Source organism: Callithrix jacchus, chromosome 4, assembly GCF_049354715.1.
Source record: "Callithrix jacchus isolate 240 chromosome 4, calJac240_pri, whole genome shotgun sequence".
NCBI classification, from domain to species: Eukaryota; Metazoa; Chordata; class Mammalia; order Primates; family Cebidae; genus Callithrix; species Callithrix jacchus.
Genome location: NC_133505.1, coordinates 119,871,652 through 119,887,024, shown reverse-complemented (window position 1 = coordinate 119,887,024; position 15,373 = coordinate 119,871,652). Strand labels below are relative to the sequence as shown.

Genomic DNA, 15,373 nt, shown 5'->3' with positions numbered 1-15,373 from the left:
AAGTCATCTGATGAGATTGAATAATGCCATGAAAGGGAGATGATGTGACAATTGGCCCTATCTGGACAGACTGGCACCTTTTAGAAAGAAGTACATTGAAACATCTATTAAAAAATATCATTTCACTTTGACTGTTTGTCAGAGAAGGTTTCTAGCAGTATAAATTAATACACTGCAAGGAAAAGAGGCGAAATAAGAGAGAAGTAAAGTGAAGAGACCGGAGGCCTTGTAAATTGTCTGAATACAAGTTATAGACACCTTGTTTGCCCTTCATTATTTCTGTGTTCTCAATTCCCATCGTGATAAGAAAACTTTCTCCTGTGGGTCCATTTATTCAAAAATATTTATTGGTGCTGAGAACTATGAGGCCAGGATATGAGTATAAGTTGTAAAAAACTTAATTAAAAAAAAAAGGCCAGGTGTGGTGGCTCATGCCTGTCATCTCAGCTCTTTGGGAGGCCAAGGTGGGCAGATCACTTGAGGTCAGGAGTTCGAGACCAGCCTGACTAACAAAAATACAAAAATTAGCTGGGCATGGTGGTGGGCACTTGTAATCCCATCTACTTGGGAGGCTGAGGCAGAAGAATCACTTGATTCCGGGAGGTAGAGGTTGCAGCTGAGATCGTGCCACTGCACTTCAGCCTGGGTGACAGAGGGAGACTCTGTTTCAAAATAACAATGAAAATAAAAATAAACTAGGGCGGGGCGCAGTGGCTCAAGCCTGTAATCCCAGCAGTTTGGGAGGCTGAGGCGGGTGGATCACGAGGTCAAGAGATCGAGACCATCCAGGTCAACATGGTGAAACCCCATCTCTACTAAAAATACAAAAAATTTTTGGGCATGGTGGCTCGTGCCTGTAATCCCAGCTACTCAGGAGGCTGAGGCAGGAGAATTGCCTGAACCCAGGAGGCGGAGGTTGCGGTGAGCCGAGATTGCACCATTGCACTCCAGCCTGGGTAACAAGAGTGAAACTCGGTCTCAAAAAAAAAATAAAAATAAAAATAAATAAATCAAATCAAATCAAATAAAAATACCTAGACTCTATGCTCAAGAGAATGTGATTGCAGAAAGTAATCCAGCTTATTCACTGCCAGTTCTGCCATTAAAGTCATAATTTTTAGTCTTATGATCTGCATCATTTTGGTGCAATTAACAAAGACCATCCTTTTTCTTCAGTGAGTACTAGCTCTAACAAGGCAATGACAGAGGGACAAAAATGTTAGTCGAAGTAAGGGACAAGAGATACATACATTTGGTGGATAGGAGGAGTTGGAGTACAACATGAGTAGTGGGGTCCTTTCCTTAAAGGTAGCTCAATAACTATTTCTTGAATAAATGAATAAAGGGCCACTGAGAATTCTTAGAGCAAACTGTGATGGAGAGAAGAAGCAAAAGAAAACTGAAAAATGAAAACATAGGAAGTAGAAAATTAAGCAAACTAACTCTTAGAAAACAGAATAAGATTGATCAAATGATTTTTGCTGCCAATTTTTTTTGAACTTTAGTTGAGAGTAACTCCACGAATGGGGTGTGCCAGCCTTCTGATGGGGCCCATTTTCATGACCTAATGAAACAGCATTGCAAACGGAAAGGCAGTTCACAATGTTTGCCAAAGGAAAAGGAAATTCTAGGCACACCAATTTGGATGCCTTTCAAGTTCAATGCGTGTGTTTGCTTTGGAAGTCCGAACACATGAACAATTAAGAAAACACTCCTCTGATTTGGCCTGCTTATGTCAAATGACTAGTGAAATTAAGGGTTACATGACTTTAAAATTTTTTTTTTTTTTTTTTTTTTTTTTTAACAGGAAAAGGGAATTGAAGAAATCTGGGTTAAAGAATCATTAATCCATCTAACAAACTTTTATTGTCCATTTCCATAGAGATACTTTGATGGCTTAGCTGAATACAAAGAATATTTAAAACACATTCTCAGATTCCTAGTAGGCTGGCATCTAATAATGGAGATAATAAGTAATATAGATTACGTAGACTAGTGTGAAGATAAAGAACCTCAGGAGGATAACAAAATGGCAAAAATAAACAAAATCCACAGGAATTTACTATGGTAAGATCTATCAAATCCAATTAGTAGTTATAAAGTAGAAATTGATGGACTTGAAGTTAGAGTATTAAAATGAATGGCAATTGGTTTTAAAAATTAGTACAAAAGAGTTGTTAATGAAACAGCCTGTGTACTTCGGATTAAAACTGTAGAATTTTAAGGTTGTAAAGACAATATCTTCCTAGAGCAGAGTAGAGGGAAAAAAGGAGGTTCACAGCAAAGTCTATTTTCTCATGCCACCTATTGAAGTAGTATACAGAAAATGAGACAGATGGAAATGGAGAGAGGAGGAAGAAAGAGTAGCCTATAGCTACCAAGGAAGAGCTTACAATAGCTTATCCTTATCAGTATCAGGAATAAGGAGGGTAATGATTTCCTGGAAAAACAGCAAAATCCAAGTATATGCATAAATGGAAGTGTCAAGAGAACTGGTAGGCAGAACAAAATGCAGATAAAAATGGAGAGTGAGACAGGTAAGGAGCTAATAAAAAATATTAATGAAAATTTTATGTAAATTTGAACTCTAAAGTCAGTGGGCATGTTGTTTGCTAGTGTAATGATTATACTTATGAATAACATGCAAAGAAATATCTTTTATAATTTAACCTTTCAAAGTTGAAATTGAGGCTGGGTGCGGTGGCTCACACCTGTAAACCTAGCACTTTTGGAGGCTGAGGTAGGCGAATTGCCAACAGCCTGGGGAATGGTGAGACCCCATCTCTATTAAAATTACAAAAAATTAGCTGGGCATGGTGACAGGTGCCTGTAATCTCAGCTACTTGGAGGCTGAGGCAGAAGGATTGCTTGAACTTGGGAGGCAGAGCTGGTCTCTACTAAAAATACAAAAATTAGCCAGGCATTGTGGCATGTGCCTGTAATCCCAGCTACTCAGGAGGCTAAGTCAGGAGAATTGCTTGAACTTGGGAGGCAGAGACTGCAGTGAGCTGAGATCTTGCTACTGCATACCAGCCTGGGTGATAGAGTGAAACTCCATCTCAAAACACAAAACAAAACAAAAGTTGAAATTGAAATGTGGCAGAAAGTACTTGGGGCTAAATGTTATTCACATGTAAGGAAGTATTATTATATACCTTTTGTAGAGAGTTTTATTCTTGAAATGTAGAGCAGAAGAAAACCCAACCAAACTAAAATCGATCTTTTGAAAAGTGAGGAAAGTACTTATTCATTCATTCCACATAGATTCATTAAATGCTTGCTAAGTATGTAAGTATGTATTGCTTGGGATTAGAAAATCAGTATAATATTATGTTACTTTAATTGTTTGAAAGTCTTTTTTTTTTAGATGGAGTTTTGCTCTTTTTGCACAGGCTGGAGTGAAGTGGCATCATCTAGGCTTGCTGCAAACTCTGCCTTCCAGGTTCAGGTTCAAGAGATTCTTCTGCCTCAGACTCCAGAGTAGCTGGGATTACAGGCATGTGTCACTACACCCATCTAATTTTTATATTATTAGTGGACCTAAGTTTTCACTATGCTGGCCAGGCTGGTCTTGAATTCCTAACCTTAGGTGATCCCCATCCTTGCCTCTCAAAGTGCTAGGATTACAGGCCTGAGCCACCCTGCCCGGCCTGTAAGCATTTTCATCCATCATTTGTTTTTACTTTGCAGTCAACACTTTCTGTGAAGACAAGGAAATACAATTTATTAGTCATATTATCTAGAACAGGGGTCACCAATCCCCTGGCCATGAACTGGTAGTGGTCAGTGGCCTGTTTGGGACCCAGGTGCACAGCAGGAGTGAGCTGCGGGGGCAAACATTCCTACCTGAGCTCGGTCTCCTGCCAATAGGTCAGCATTAGAATCTCTAGACATAGGTGCCTGTGAGGGATCTAGACTGCTCGCTCCTATGAAAACCTAATGCCTGATGATCCAAGGTGGAAGTTTCATCCCGAAATTATCCCCATCCCCGGCCCCCGACACTATCTATCTATGGTAAACTTATCTTCCACAAAATTGGTCCCTGGTGCCAAAAAAATTAGAGACTACTCATCTAAGAGATCTGTGTAATTTTCAGTGAAACCTTACCCAATTAAAATTAGATAAAAATAAAACAAGAACTGTAACCTTCCATGTGCATGTGTCAATCATGTTACCACATACTTTTAAACCTATGGGGCCCTAGAGTGGTAGCAAGTAGATCCTGTTTCTCCCTCTCCTTCTCCTCCTTCTCCTCCTCCTCCTCCTCCTCCTCCTCCTCCTCCTCCTCCTCCTCCTCCTCCTCCTCCTCCTCCTCCTCTCCTTCTCCTCCTCCTCCTCCTCCTCCTCCTCCTCCTCCTCCTCCTCCTCCTCCTCCTCCTCCTCCTCCTCCTCCTCCTCCTCCTCCTCCTCCTCCTCCTCCTCCTTCTCCTCCTTCTCCTCCTCCTCCTTCTCCTCCTCCTCCTCCTCCTCCTCCTCCTTCTCCTCCTCCTCCTTCTCCTCCTCCTCCTTCTCCTCCTCTTCCTCCTCCTTCTCCTTCTCCTCCTTCTCCTTCTCCTTTTCTCCTTCTCCTTCCTCCTCCTTCATCTTTCTCTTCTTCTTCTTTCTTCCCTTCTTCTTCTTCTTCTTCTTCTTCTTCTTCTTCTTCTTCTTCTTCTTCTTCTTCTTCTTCTTCTTCTCTCCTCCTCCTCCTTCTTCTTCTTCTTCTTCTTCTTCTTCTTCTTCTTCTTCTTCTTCTTCTTCTTCTTCTTCTTCTTCTTCTTCTCTCCTCCTCCTCCTTCTTCTTCTTCTTCTTTCTTCTTCTTTCTTCTTCTTCCTCTTCTTCACTTGAGAAAACCCAAGCATAATCAGAGAAACACTGTTTCCAGTCAAAATATATTATTCTCCTCAGTCTCCTTTGAAATTAGGGTTGGTTGTATAACCTAGTGTTTATCAGTGAGATGTAAGAAGAAATCTACTGATAAAAAGGGCTGACTCCTTCATGATGCCTGTTGCCCTTTGTTCATCTCCTGCTTTTTTTTCTGGGGACGTGGCCATGATGCAGCAGCTATCTTATAAGTACAAGAATGTGATGGAGCCTGAGCTGTGGCAGAATGAAGGACAGCCATATGGATTTGGGATGGGATCCACCCATGTTGGATCTAGATGGGACCCTGATGACCACCATATTTGTAGCCCTTTAGTTTCAAGACTTCCTTGTTATGTGGGGAAACTATACCCCTATTTAGCTTGGCTACTGTGGTCAGGTTTCTGTTTCATGGAATTTAAGGGAGTCAAGGACAAAACAATCCTAGGAGAAGAAAAACTAAGGATAAAAAACCTGGAAAAGATGGGACAAAGTGCAAAAACCATAGAAAACGATCTTAACTCTCAAATTCATTTCAACTTTTATGAAGTAGCAAAATAGTAGCAACAAATGTGGTATAGCTTATGCAATAGGCACAGAATTTCATGATTCTAGATACAAATGTTCACATATTTTTATGTCTTTGGGTGTTTCACAATTGGTGTTGGCTAGGTGGCAGTCATATTATGGATGTTATTGTTTGCATAGGTGCATACAAATTTGCAGAAAGAATGTCAGTAGCTTGGAAAAAAAAATAGACACCATGATAGAGTGAGAAATGTTGCAATACCAATGCTCTTGATGACATAGACGATGATGTTATATAGAAAAACACAGATATTAACAATTCTTCTATATGACGTGTTTTAGTAGAGTTGAACTAGAAATATGAAAAGCTTTGCAAATGCCTTAGCTTATTTATTTTGCTTGTTTTTCTTTTTATATATGCATAAGTGCTATATAATCTCAAGCAAACCTAAATAGACTCTTTTAGTATATATCAAATTAAAATTCTAAGACATAAAACATGATGCCATAATTTAATTGGCAGATTCTTAATCTTTCTTAGTGGTATATAAAATAATTATGTGTTTTACAAGATATGATATTCCAGATTTGATGAAATACCATAAAGCTCCCTTCTGCCAGGAGTAAATGTCAGCCTTCTTTTTCACAGCATGCTGTTGTAATAGAGCACAGGCCTTGGGGAAAGAGTCCAAGGAATCTACCCCAAAGTAATGTTTTATGGATTCTGTGCAAAATGCCTGGTAGAGTGCCTGGCAGTTACGTTGCCTTAGGGACATATTCTATGAATTGCTCCCATAGGTAGCTATGAACTCTGATCTGAATCTGCACAGGCAAGCCAGATCATAACTTGGCAGATACACAAAATATATATTTGTAGAATAAATTAATTGCTACAAATTCCAATTAATTTCATACGTCATACAGGTTTATTTGGGATTTTAAATATTTCTTTCAGTATAATGTTTTAATGTAATTTATACTTTTGTCTTTCAAAACTTTTATATTGAAATAAATTTCAGGTGCTGTGATGACTTCTGTCCTATAAAGGCAAGTTCTTATATACCCGTTTTAAAATAGAAGAATCTGAGGTTTCAAGAGGTTAAGTAAATTGCCTAAAGTCACAGAATTATAAGTGACATAATTGGAATTAAAATTTACATTTACCTGTTTCAGAAGTTCATATTCTTTAGAAATTAAATTAAAATAAGCTTCCATCCCCCAAATCACTCCCAAAACAAGATACTGGAAACACAGTGTAAGTTGCTAACAGAAGAAGCCAACTATCACAACCAAACTGTGGAAAGTTCAACTGTAAAAATATAAATAAAAAACTAATGAGTTTATATCAAGTTGGCATTATTCAGAAAAAAGAAAAATCTGTAATGGGATAAAATTTTCTAATAACAGGGAATAAAGAAGCATCCATTACAAATGACAAAATATCCTTTCCCAATTTTATCTTTAATATGAAGACAAAGGCAAACATGGTCACTTGATTTCCAAGATGCTTTTTAAAAGAAATAAGACTTTATAAAGAATTCAACAGGACAGATCGTGTTTTGGACATTTAGGAAATTTAATCATTGAGAGTCTAATTTCTCATGCACTATGAACTTAAATATGAAGATGTAGAATCATTGGCCATACCTATACCAGCAACAGAATTGGGCATGACAAAGACTTGTTTTAATCTGATTGACTAGAATTTATTAAAGTGATCCCTGTAATTTATGATGTGTGATAGTCATAACTAAATGCCTGAACCAGTCTTTGAAAAGTGGTTTCATTTGAGACTCACAAACTGATTTTCTACGTATGAAAAGCTGTCTAATGAACAAGAAATTCATTCTTAGGGTCTTGACAAAAACGTAAGAAGTGCTCTCTCCTATATATATATATTTTTTGAGACGATGTCTCACTCTGTTGCCCAGGCTGGGGTGCAGTGGTGCAATCTCATCTCACTGCAACCTCCATCTCCCAGGTTCAAACTATTCTCCTGCCTCATTCTCCTGAGTAGCCGGGATTATAGGCTACTATGTGCCACCATGCCCTGCTAATTTTTGTAGTTTTGGTCAGGTTGGTCTCGAACTCCTGACCTCATGATCTGCCTGCCTCATAATCCCAAAGTACATGTTGGTCAGGCTGGTCTTGAACTCCTGACCTCATGATTTACCTGCCTCATCCTCCCAAAGTGCTAGGATTACAGGTGTGAGCCACTGCACCTGGCCAAGAAGTGCTCTCTTAACAGATTTGAAGATCATTGAACATTCTGCTGTTCTCCCGAGCCTGGTAGAAACTATTATTTTTAATGGAAAAAGAATGTGAAATTAGGGGAAAAATTAGAAAAATATTTACATCTGCATAACCGTGTTTTTTTCCCTGTTTGAAACTAGCCACATGCCATATACCAGATTACAACATTGAGGCCAGCTTCAGTATTAGTTTTCCTCCTTTTACCACCACCAAGACCAATGTTCAGATCTGACGGGAAAGGGTATAGAAGGACATAATTGTGTTTTTAAGTTAGATTTCTTTATACCATTTTGAGTTAAACCCAACAACACTAAATATGCATTGCTAGTATGTTTTCAAGTCTGTGATACATCTTAAAGAAAAATTAGTCTATTGTTTTCTTGATGTTTAACCCATAAAACTATTGTTTGGTAAAGATTGTCTGACATTAAAAGTCAAAAATTTTGGGAGATACTTTGACATGGGAAGCAGCCTATTTCTTAAATTGAAGAAAATTAACTCTAAAGGCTCAGATCCACTCCCATAAAGATACATGATTCTGGGTTTTGAGCATTTTCTAACTGCATGCTATCATTTTAAGCAAAGAACATTTTCCTTCTGTTATCTTTCCCCAAGGAGCTAAACAGGATTTAACTTGAACTTGGGGAAGCCAACCAGACTCCTAAGTCTGAGAAACATACGATAGGTGATTACGTAAGAGCTATAATCAGGAGGCTTTTTGTTGAAAAAGAAATGAATATCTTACTAAGCTTCTTTTGGTAAAGTTTAATATTAAGTTAAGTTACATTCAATAGCAATTTTAAGACCCAGAAACAGATGAATAGCAGTAACTATATATATTTATTTTTACTTTTTTGAGACAAGGTCTTGCTCTGTCACCCAGGCTGGAGTGCAGTGGTGCCATCTCAGCTCACTGCAACCTCTGCCTCCCAGGTTCAAGCTATCCTTCTGCCTCAGCCTCCTCCCGAGTGGCTGATACTACAGGCGCCTGTCACCATGCCCGGCTAATTTTTGTATTTTTAGTAGAGATGGGTTTCACCATGTTGGCCAGGCTGGTCTTGAATTCCTGACCTCAAGTGATCTGCCCTCCTTGACCTCCCAAAGTTCTGGGATTACAGGTGTGAGCCACTGCACCTGGCTTACTATATATATAGTATATAACCTAATACATTGTATGATTTATTGGCCTAAGACACAAGACGCAACTTGGGTGTGAAATAAAGTATTAAATTGCCCGTGAGAAGATCAGTGTTGAATGAAGGTGATTCTGTCAAGGTTCTCAAAGTGGTTCCTTGGACTAGCAGCATCAGCATCACTTGGAAATTTATGAGAAATGCAGATTTTGGAGCCTGGCTCCAAACTCACTGAATTGGACACTTTGAGATGTGGCCAAAAATCTGTGTTTTAATAAGCTCTCAGGTAATTTCAATGCAGGTTAACATTTAAAAACCACTGGGGTATGTTTTCCAGCATAGACTATGTATGTCCTCAATATCATTGAAAATGAAATTGAGTTGTATTGGACTTGTTTTATTTTTTGTGAGAGCTCATGTCGAAAACACAACAGCAGTGTAATCATTCCATTTTGCACATTTACAACATTTCGATTCACAGAAAATACTTGATATAAGAAAGCTATGTGAAAAAAAAATCTATAGGAAGGTCAGCTTTAATGGAGGAGTGCCAGAACCCAGTCCATTCATGGATAGACAAGGATGTTCATTTTCAACCCTGATGACATTATGAGAGCTTCTAACTAATGAAATAAGACAAGGAAAATAAATTTTAAAAAAGTAATAGAGATATAATCATAAATTCAAAAGCTTCAATAAACTATTAACATAATAAAAAGACAAAGAAATGTGAATAAATGGAGGGACATATTTAATATTCTGCATATATATTTTAATTTCTAATACTTAATTTATTAATTCTAACAAATCCAGTAAAAATCCCAAAAGAACTTTTGAGTAACTTTAAAAATTGATTCTAAAATTTATGTAGAAAGACAAAGGTCCATGAATAGTTAAAATAATTTTTAAAAAGAGCTAAGAGAGACTTGCCTAAACAGAAATTAAGACATACTGTAAAACTATTGTTTAAAAATGTGGTACTGGCACAGGAACATACGGGTAGATAATAGAATGTGATAGAGTTCAGAAAGCAGAGAAAAAATATATGACATTGAGATGATAATCAGAAATAGCAAGGGATTAGGAGTAGTGGCTCACACCTGTAAAGCCAGCACTTTGGGAGGCTGAGGCAAGTGGACTGCTTGAGGCCAAGTCTTTGGGATCAGCCTGGACAGCATAGCGAGACACCATTTCTACGAAAAATTAAAATTAAAAAAATTAGGTGTGGTGATGCATTCCTGTAGTCCCAGCTATTCAGGAGGTTGAAATGGGAGGATGGCTCAAGCAAGGCTGCAGTGAATTATGATCATGCCACTGCATTCCATCTTGAAAAAAATTAAAAAAGGAAGAAAAGATAAGAAATAGAGATAATTAGGTTACCATATGTAGAAAAAGAAATTTGGAATTCATATTTCCTAGCATATATAAAAAGAAAGGAAGAAAAAGGAAAGGAAATCCATTTAGATTAGATTAAAGGGCTAAAGCTGAAAGGCAAAAATCTAAAGCTGTTATGGAAGAAAATAGAGAAATTTATCTTTGTGATCTCGTGTGGAGGAAACTCCAACAATAACCCAAAGCACAAATGAGAAGAGGAAAAATGAATGTGTTTGGCAATATCCAAATATAAACATTCCGTTTAACAAAGGACTACATAAGCAAAGTTAATAGGCAGATATAGATTGAAGGAAGATATTTATAATATGAAAACTAACAAGGAATTATATTACATACACATAAATACACACATGCAGTGCGTGTATTGGTTTTTGGAAAATAAGCAAGAAAGTCTGTAAACCAAATAAAATAAGAATAAAATGTATGAGTATGGACATGGGAATCAAATAGTTAATAAGCATATGAGCAGTTGCTTCCTAATTTATTTATGTATTTATTTTTTTTGAGACAGGGTCTTACTCTGTTACCCAGGTTGGAGTATAGAACTGAAATCTCAGCTCTCTGCAACCTCTACCTCCTGGGTTCAAGCAATTCTCCCACTTCAGACTCCTGAGTAGCTGGGATTACAGGTGTATGCCACCACACCCGGCTAATTTTTGTATTTTTAGTAGAGACAGGGTTTCACTATGTTGGCCAGCCTGGTCTCAAACTCCTTACCTCAAGTGATCAGCCTGCCTCGGCCTCCTAAAGTGTTGGGATTACAGGCATGAGCCACTGCACCTGGCCCATGTTTACTAATTTGAACAGTCATGAGTTACTTGGCAAAAGTGAGGTAGCTTCGGAATATCCACTGCTCATAATATCAACTGTTGTTGGAGGTAAGGATGATGCAGTCACTCTGGGCAGTAATATGGCAGTATTTAGTAAAATTAAATATTCATGTAACAGTGATCCAAAAATTCTCCTGGTGTACACTGCACAGAATCTCCCCCCATGTCCACAGGCAGACTTGGTTACTACAGTGCTAGTCTTGTTAGCAAAGGGGAGGAGGCAACTGTACACGTTTATCACCAGTGGAATATATAAATATCATGTGTAAATGCAAACAGTGAAACCTAGTTAACTAAAGGCCACCAGTAAAGAATAATTATCTTCCTTATCTGGATTCTGAACAAATTGAGAAATAAAAGCAAGAATGAATGGAGATCTAAATATTGCTTTTATTACTGATAACAGCATTGTAAGATGTTTAGTGTGGGAGAAAAGGGACCTAAACAACTCTCTGAAAGTTGCCGGGACCCATGAAGAAGAAAGGGCAGAAGGAAAAGAGAAGAGCATGCCCAGCCGTTCTTCTCAAATTTACCCATTAACACAAGCCATGGCGTGAAAAATGGGATAGAATGAGACCCTTCATGGCAAAGTGACATCTGTGTGGAAGAATGGCAATGGAGTAGACCTCAAAGCATAATAATGGTGAAAAGATCAGGAATGATACAAATCATAGTTCAATCTATGTAAATTAAAAGTGAACACAGGTAAAAGAAAAACGTAGAATATTTTCAGGAATATGAATCTAAGCAAATGTTTGAAAGGTAGATTTGAAAGACAGAGATTGCATTTTACGCATGTCTATGTCTATGGGGAATTAATACTGAAAGTTTCAAAAAATAAAATGGGAGATTTGCACAGATAAAGGAAGATAGTATAACCTGAGGTGAGGCATATGAACAACTCTCTTCTGGACCTCTGGGGTTAAAAAAGAAACATTCAAAATGCAGACAGGACATGGCATATTATTCTTGTTTGCATTTGCATTTGTATATACAACTATCCCCCCTCCAACCCAACAGCAACAAGAAGAAAAAACAGTTATTGAATGACTTCACGGTGGTCTCAGAATTCAAAGATAGACAACGTATTAGGCCTTCTCCACAGCTCAGAGTTTTTGGTGACAGCTTTCGTTTGTGCATAACATTTTTAGTTCTTCTGAGAGTTCATCATTAATCGGGAGACATCACGCCAATGGGAGAGAAGAGAACACAAACCCGAAGTCACGCTGCTGTTCTCGGTACCCTCTTAGCTTCCGGGCTGTGCTTTTCGCATCTGGAGTGTGCTCTTTAGCCAGTTACCTTCTATGAACATTTCTCGCTAGTGATGGAGACACGTGGCTGACTCAGTTCATCTTGCTCCTTTCCCAGAATCTAAAGGGGAAAACACAATCGTTTTCCTATTCTTGTTACATAACTTATCTTTTGAGAAATCTGCCAGCAAACCGTCCTGGCTCGGCCCTGGGTCGGGGGCCAGGCCCGGGAGATGTGGAAGAGGAGGACTGTCAGGTCCTGGCTGGCTCAAGGCCTCTGGAGAGGCAACTCCTGTTTGGGCTGCGTATGCAGCGCAGGGCTGCTGAGCCACACTGACTAGAAGGGACTTGGAAAGAACCGCTCAGCCCCACAGGCGACAGATGGTGTTTCTTCTGCATTTGTGTGGAGGGGGTGGGGGAGTGTTGGTAACAATAAGCAGCAGTAGCCACTTGACAGGCTCCCTGCTGCCAAGAATTTGCATGACGAGCGCTTGCTGCCATCTGGAGAACTTCAGCTCATTGAAGAAGAATCCCTGTCTCAGCTTCCATGCTCTGTGGGCTCCAGTCCGTACTGAGGATCTCCTCTCCCAGGGGAAGAAGGGCGCAAAAGGGAAACCAATCAGATGAATCAGGCTTGGGGTAGGCCCAGGCTGGTGAGCTGGCCATGCTGGCCTAATCTCGAGGACCTGTGGACAGATCTGGCACTTCAGATTGGATTAGGTCAGTGGAGCCCAGCACCTTTTGAACATGAGTCTGTTTACACAGCAGTCTTTGATGGAGGAAATGTGGAACCGAGGCGAAAACTCAAACAAGTACCCCGTTTCCCATGGCCTCCAGAGGAGAGTTCAGTGAGGCAAAAGGCTGATAGTACACCCCGGGGATTCCAGGATTCCATTCACAGACCGCAGTGCTGTGCATTACAAACACATATGTGGGCCATTTAATTAAACACATAACAGGCTTCCAGCTGCTAAGATTTTGTGTTTAAAGCAAGATGTATTCTCAAAGTGAAAAAAAAAAATTCACTTAAATCTTAAGTTTAATGTTGGTAGTAATTTCCTTCCTTTCTTGTGAACTGTCTGGGAAATTTATGCTACTGGTCAGTGGCTCAAGTCTGTAATCTCAACGCTTTGGGAGTCTGAGGTAGAGAACTGTTTGGGGCCATGAGTTTGAGATTAGCCTGTGCAACATAGCAAGACATTGTCTCTACGAAATTTTATTAAAAAAAATTAGCTGAGCATGGTGGTGAGTGCCTGCAGTACCACCTACTTGGGAGGCTGAGGTGTGAGGATCACTTGAACCTGGGAGGTTGAGGCTGCAGTGAGCCGTGATCGCACCACTGCACTCCAGCCTAGATGACTGAGTGAGACCCTGTCTCAAAAACAAACAAAACAATTTTTTTTCTAAAATGTCTCTAATTGGTATTTAAGTTTGACTGAGATCAAATGATATTTTAAATATAACATTTTATCAGGAGATTATGTCCAATAGTTAAAAACGAGTTACCAGTAGCAGTTAGAAGGCCTATATTTAATACACATAACCACAAAGCCTGATAAACTCTCTGTCTTGCCAGAATTTCCAGTGTCAAACTGCATGAACGGGGTTTCTCACAGGATAAAAGGCATGCACTCAAATATATTGATTATAGATTAATCAAATAAGTGAAAGTAAGACCACGTTTACTACTGATGCTCTGTGAGATCTTAAAAGGTGGAAACTATTATTTATATATCTATCTTCATTACCCTAGCAGGTATCACAATTCCTGCCATTTAGTAGGAGTCTGGGTCTGTTTCAGCACTGCGAGTTACAAGAATAGAGTACTGGCAAACTTAAACCAGAAGAGAGATTTATGGGAAAGATGATGATCTCTCCTATGGACTCTAAGAGGTGAACAGCCAGCACTAGAAAGGAAGTGCCAGCTTCACAAACTGCAGGAATTGGCGGTCTTTAGTCTCCACAACGTGATAATAAATGTGCTCACATTCTGGTGACCTCTGTATTGAAATTTCCAATACAACCTTCTGAAGGTTGACTTTGGTGGGCCTAGGTTGGGTTGGTGTTGGGTGACTGCTCTGACCCATCAGAGAGGTATGAAGGTGGTGAGCACAAGGAGTGCAGTGGCAGCTGTTGGAGCCTGACTCTGGCTATCAGAGGCAGTTTTCAAACAAGGGGAAAAGTATGTTCACATGTAATGTCCAAACAGTAATGTGCAGTCATTTCAGGACATCCTGAAGCATCATCAGGTATGAAGCATTCTGGCTGAACTGCATTATTTCAGAGAATGTAAACTTAATGCTCTGTGTGTCCAAACTTAACATTTAAATTACTTAAAATTTTTAAGTGAATTTCCTTGACTTCTTAGGTAGAATTATTGAAGTGATTTAGTGTTTTCATGATTAGAATAATAATTATGCACAATGGTTATTATGCAATATTGTAACATACTGATTCCCTTTAGAACTACTGAGGGTTAGGAGAGGCAGGCTGGGTCTAAGGTGGTAGAGGGAAGTACCTGGGACCTAACATTTATGAACGTAGCCCAGCATGAGAATCAGCTGTAGAGTATTTTATTAGCTGCTTCCTCCCGTGTGCCTCCCTTGCTGTACCCTACTCTGGACCCTGATGAGAATGCTATTTCTCCTTATGCAAAAATGGCTCCATATTATTCACTTGGAAAGTTTGACAGCTGTCCCTCCTCAAGAAACCTTATTACAATCATTCTCACTTCCCCATCCATTCAAACGTTCTAATCTATTGTATGCCACACCAATGGTGTCCTAATTTTTCTTTACCCCCACCCTAACCTCCTATCTAGGGCAATCCTCATTTTAAATATTCCATCATGTGTTTCCATTGTCAACATACCACCGCACATGTGAATGAAATACTCATAGGTCTAGATATAGACATGGATATGTGTATCCAAACAGACTTAATGCATTCAGAAAAGGGTCATTTTGAAGCAAATACTAAATAAGTGACTTTTTTTTTTTTAAATCTGCCACCCAGGCTGGAGTGCAATGGCGTGATTTAGGCTTACTGTAACCTCCACCTCCCAGGTTCAAGTGATTCTCCTGCCTCAGCCTCCCAAGTAGCTGGGATCATAGGTGCATGCCACCATGCAGGGCTAATTTT

The 15,373-nt window shown here is 39.2% G+C and overlaps 1 non-coding gene across 1 annotated transcript; it reads right to left on the bottom strand.

Annotated features, from left to right (window-relative positions):
- Positions 1-7,748: 7,748 nt before the first annotated feature.
- Positions 7,749-7,877, bottom strand: LOC118153369 (small nucleolar RNA SNORA61). Its single transcript, XR_004742608.1, has one exon. It is a non-coding gene; the product is annotated as a small nucleolar RNA SNORA61 (small nucleolar RNA).
- Positions 7,878-15,373: the final 7,496 nt, after the last annotated feature.